Source organism: Microtus ochrogaster, unplaced genomic scaffold (assembly GCF_000317375.1).
Source record: "Microtus ochrogaster isolate Prairie Vole_2 unplaced genomic scaffold, MicOch1.0 UNK77, whole genome shotgun sequence".
Classification (NCBI taxonomy): Eukaryota; Metazoa; Chordata; class Mammalia; order Rodentia; family Cricetidae; genus Microtus; species Microtus ochrogaster.
Window position 1 is genome coordinate 1132717 of NW_004949175.1, and position 5332 is coordinate 1138048.

Consider the following 5332-nt stretch of genomic DNA (forward strand, 5'->3'; position numbering starts at 1 on the left):
ATGAACACAGTGTCCGTGTAATTATTTCGGGTAGAGCTAGCCATGTGGGCGGCCGGGTGCCGGGACGCAGCCCGCCGCTCCTATTTCTACACCTATGTGCCTGACAATATTGTCTCACAGTTAGAGTTAAATTGTCCTTCTGTGTTTTCTTTTCCATGTTTTGTTTGTATCCTTGCTTTTGTGCTTTCTGGCCATTGTTAAATAAAATAAAATCTCCTTAATACACATACTATGATACCTCAGCAGATACCTGATGACTGAAAAGGTTTCTATGGGATGAATGCATGGGTAGTTTGTTAGCCTATAGGTGCTTGCCAGAGACAGCATGGCCTTAGATGTTGAGAAATTCATCATGCTACTGAGAAGGGTTCACAACTTAAACTATGTATTGCTTGTATAGCTTATTTCTGGAACTTTCCATTTAACAATTTAAGATAGCACTTGACTGTGAGTAACTGAAACCATTGAAAAACTGTAAATAAAGGGGGAATATTATCTACATATGATATATAGAAGATATCCCAATTATAATTTTTATTGAAATTCTTAGTATTTTCAAAAGTTGCAGGAAAAGCTATTTTCAAAAGATCTGATGGCAAATGATATGTCTTTATTTATTTGTTAGGTGATGTATACATGAATACATCAAAAAAGTTCTGAGTGAACCCCACACTCCTGTAATCCCTGTACCTGAGAGGTGGAGGCAGGAAGACTGAGAGTTTAAGACTATTCCCATATTCATAAGACGTTTAAGGCCATGCACAGTCTCAGGAGACCGTATACCAGTCTCTCTCCTCTCAAAAGAAAAAAAGTCTGGAAGGATTTACAGTAAATTGCCCATTGCAGTTACCTATCTCCTACAGAATAGGATATAAGTGAGATTGAAAGGGGAATCACTTATTAGTGCATATTTCTTTCTCACTTTTATTTTTATTTTGGGATAAGTTTGAATAGTGTGTTCTCCAGAAGGAAATGAATTCACTACAATTGACACACTGAAGATATTTGTAGATACAGAAGAGTGGGTCTTCTTTCTGTTGACTTGTTAGAGTCATGGGGCCAATGACTTTCTGAACAAACAGTTTCACTCTGGAACTTGGGGAGAAGGCCAGAAAGATGAAAGGCCTAAGGATTTTGGCCCCCACTAATGAAGACTTTGCCTTCATTAGTCATGCCTTCCTCATTCTTTACCCCACCAGAGCCAAGTTTCTTCTGATACTGTCCTGGGCTGCTTTCCCCAAACTTCTTGGCTTCTGAATCAAATGGGCACTTTTCAGTTCAATGAAGCATTATCATTATTTGTTACTCTTAGTTTTGTAAAGTTCCTGAAATTATGAAATCATACACTTCTGGATTTTCTTCCCCTGGGCCACCTTTTTTTTTTGTCTCATCACAGATACTTTTCATGCTTCCCATTCTTTAGATATTCATATTCTTTAGGGTTCATCCTTATACCTATGTTCTCTTGAGTTTTCCTCCATGACCTCATGCGATCTCCTGACTTAAATAAATTCCTTGTTTTTATTTCTAGGCTTAGATCTTCCTTGTCATCCCTACCTACATACTGTCCAAAATTGAGAGCTCCCAGTGGTGGTGTTATCAGCATCTCAGATTAATTGTGTTCAGAGTCAGATCCATTTTTTTTCAGAATCTTGATTACTGCTCCTTTTTTATGCATGGTCCGCGTGATGGCAACAGCCTCTGTCATTAGAAACAGAGATGTGATCAACAGTTCTTACCCTGTCTTTATGCCTACTCTTCATGTTTTTGATGTTCAATGAGTTTAGGTTAATTCTTTGTTCTTTGTCAAAAGTTATCACTTTGATTAGAGTCATATTTCTTTGCCAGAATCAATGTTTTTCTGCATCCAGTCTTGCTTCTGTCAAGCCTATTGTATAACATGTTTCAGCCCATTAATGGTTTCCCACAAATTTGAAGGTAAAATATTGGAGCTTTCCATAACCAATGCTTTCTCTCTCTTCTATGGTCCTGCAGTCAGAAATACCTAAGATTTTCTGATAGGCTATGTTTTGCTAAGTACCTTCATGGTATATCATGTTCCTACTCTTATGGAGCTTGCATTTTAGCAGGTGAGCCAGAAAGTTAGCATCTATACATATAACATAAAATATCATTCAAAACAAAAGAAGTCAGTGAAACAACAAAAGCCTAGATTAAGGAAGCCCATTGCTCTACTAATGAGGTCTTTTAGTCAGACTATTTTTTGACTGAGGCCTACAAGCAGGTTTTGAGACACAGCACTCTAACCACAAATAAGGAGTACAAAGTTCCTGTCATGAGAGACAGCTTAGCGTGCTGTAGAGCACTGGTTCTGAACATGTGGGTCATGACCCCTTCCGGGATCAAATGACCCTTTCACAGGGATCACCCAAGACCATCCTGCATATCAGATATTAGCATCATGATTCATAAGAGTAGCAAAAGATTGCAGCTATGAAGTAGCAATGGAATGATTCTATAGTTGGGGGTCACTACAACATGAGATACTATATTAAAGAGTCACAGCATTTGGAAGGTTGAGGAACCCTGCGCTAGAGGCAGGACAACAACTAATACTGAGTGGAATAGATGAAGGTGTAAATATCATGGTCCTTTTGGCTGCATGTGAGAGAAATCTCAACTCTGATTTAAACTATAAGAAAATTAACAACCTATTTAAAGCAATCTTGTATAATTCACACAATCAAGAATCTAGTGCCATCCATTCTTCTGCCTTTCTTTACTGCCTTTAGTGATTGCTTCATTATAAGATCAGAAGCAAGACGAATGTCATGGCTGTTAGTATCCAGGCATGTGTACTGGCCTGCCCTTGGGTTCTAGACAATCTACGTCCTCAGCTATAGCCACTAAGAGCACCTGCTGTGCATATTCACTGTGTTCCCTTTTAAAAGAACCCTGCCCACCTCCTATCTCTCTTTGTCTATCTCTGTCTGTCCCCTTCTCTCTGCTCCTCTGCCTGTCTTTGTCTCTCCCCCTTCTCTTTCTCTCTTTTCTCCACACTCTCTTTCTGCCCCTCCCTTCTCTTCTACTGCTGCTGTCTCCAGAGGCTGGTCTCCACCCTTCCCTTCCCTTTTTTATGTTCCCTTTTCCTTAATAAAAACTCCTCCATGTGAGTTCTGACACATGCTGTTTTTCTCTTGCGTGCTGCTTTTTAAAATTACAACAATGGCTCCTAGAGGCCATATATCCAGCAGGACAAATGTTCAGAGTGTCATAACAGGGTTATAAAAACTATTGTCAGGGTCTGTATCTCAGAAACCTATACTTTAGGTTTCCCTTCTGTACAGGAGTGTGTTCTTCTTGACCATTAATAGGCTGTCATCTACTTAGGCTAGATGTGTAATTGTCAATCACAGTACCCATTTGTAGACTGGAAGTGTTGCTATGGCTTGGATATAAAGTGCCCCTCAAAAGGCTCATGTGACTAAAGCTTACTCCCTGAGCAGTGTATTCAGAGGTGGGGTTTTGAGGATGTGTCTGCATCATGAACGCTTTAACCTTACTAATGAATCCATAGTTTGATGACATTATTAGGCAGTGATTGGGCCTACTTGGAGTCAGGTTCTTAGAAGCTTGTCCTTGGGAGTATATCTTGTCCCTGGGCAGCTTCTGTCACATTCTTTCCCCGGTCAAATGCTCTGAGTCACTGTGGAAAAAAAAACAAGAGAGCTAGATTTTTATAAAAGAAAGATTCCAAAATATGTGTTTGTCTTTGAAGCTGTCCATTCTAAATATTTGTCACAGCTTGCATATATGGGAGAGTGGATATAGTAACTGCAATAGGAATCACATTAGAGATTCCTAATCTCTAACTATCTGTTAGAGATTGTAACAGATAGTTTAAGACATCAGGACTGTGTGATAACTGTGATATTGTCCACTTTTGTCTGGGTGAGAGTGGTGTGAGGACCCCCATAGGTTGGTGTTGTGGGATTTTGTGTAGTATTGTGTAGGAAGAGGCAGATTACAATGACAAAAATAGCAGTGGATGAGTTCAATTTAACGTGTTCTTGAGATAGGTCATGGGCCTACTAACATAGAGCTATCAGGAGAAGGAAAATGAAGACAGTGCAACTGAGTCATGGCATTCTTGAGATGTGGAGAGTGGGAGAGTGGATTTGAGGGAGGGACATAAGGGCAAATTCCTTTCTGCTTGGCTGGGTCATAATTGACACTAGCCAGGTACAAGTACAGTCCAGAATTAAATAGAGTTCAGGGATGATGGGGACAATCCAGTGTTGTCGTCTTTAGCTTCAACACTTGGGTAAGCTTGGCTAAAAAGAGAAGGGAGAGTCCCAAGGGTCAAGCTTTGTGACTCTCAACCATTTGGAGATGGGGAGAAGGCTAACAACACACACTTGAGAGAAGGATCCAAGGGTAATAATAATAATGATAACAACAACAACAACAATAAATAAATAAATAACACAATCTCCAAAGAGGCAAGCAAGCATTACATTCCAAGAAAAGAATGAATAGTCACTAGGTTGGGGATTTTTAGGTTACAAGTGACTGTAAAGATATTTTCATGGAGAGAGGGAGACAAATGGAGATCCTGATGGTAGAGCATCAAGGGGAAGGTGGGAGGTGAGGGATTGCATACGTTTGTCAGGGTTCTATCATGGAAGCACCACAGCAGCTGGTAGGATGTGAAAACAGACTGGTGATGCAGGGGTCCAAGGAGTACAGGTCTGGAAGGAAGTGACTCACAACATAATACCTGGGGAACTCCTGGGGAACCACTACTACCTCTAGGCACAATCGTGGGCAGACAGTAGAGGAAGGATCCATCCACTGAGCCTGTCCTCAGACCCTTCATCTATTTTCTGTGTTTTCCCTTCTCTCTCCTTTCCTTCTTCCCCCCTTTATTTTTATTTTTCTGTCTCCCCACATCCTCTCTTTTTACCTCACCTTCTTCTCTCCTTTCCTTTCTTTTCTCAGAAAACTATATCGTGCAGGTTGATACTGAGATTGCTGTCTCTGAGTAGCTGGAATTACAGGTGTGCATTGCTAGGTCCAACTTGACTTTCTAATCACTTTTTAAAATTTTGATGGAGAGCTGGGGGATGGTTCCATGGGTAAATCCCTTGCCCCACATGTATGAAGACCTGTATCCCAAGAACCCACATAAATGTGGCTGAAGTAGCAGGCCATCTGCAATCTCAGTGATCCTATAGTGAGAAGAGATAAGATAGAAGATTCCTGGATGCTCACAAGCCAGCTAGCCTGCAATACAGTAGTGACAACAAAGTGACCTTCTATCAAATCATGTGGAAGAATGGGGACACCCACTGGAACAGCTTATCTGAGT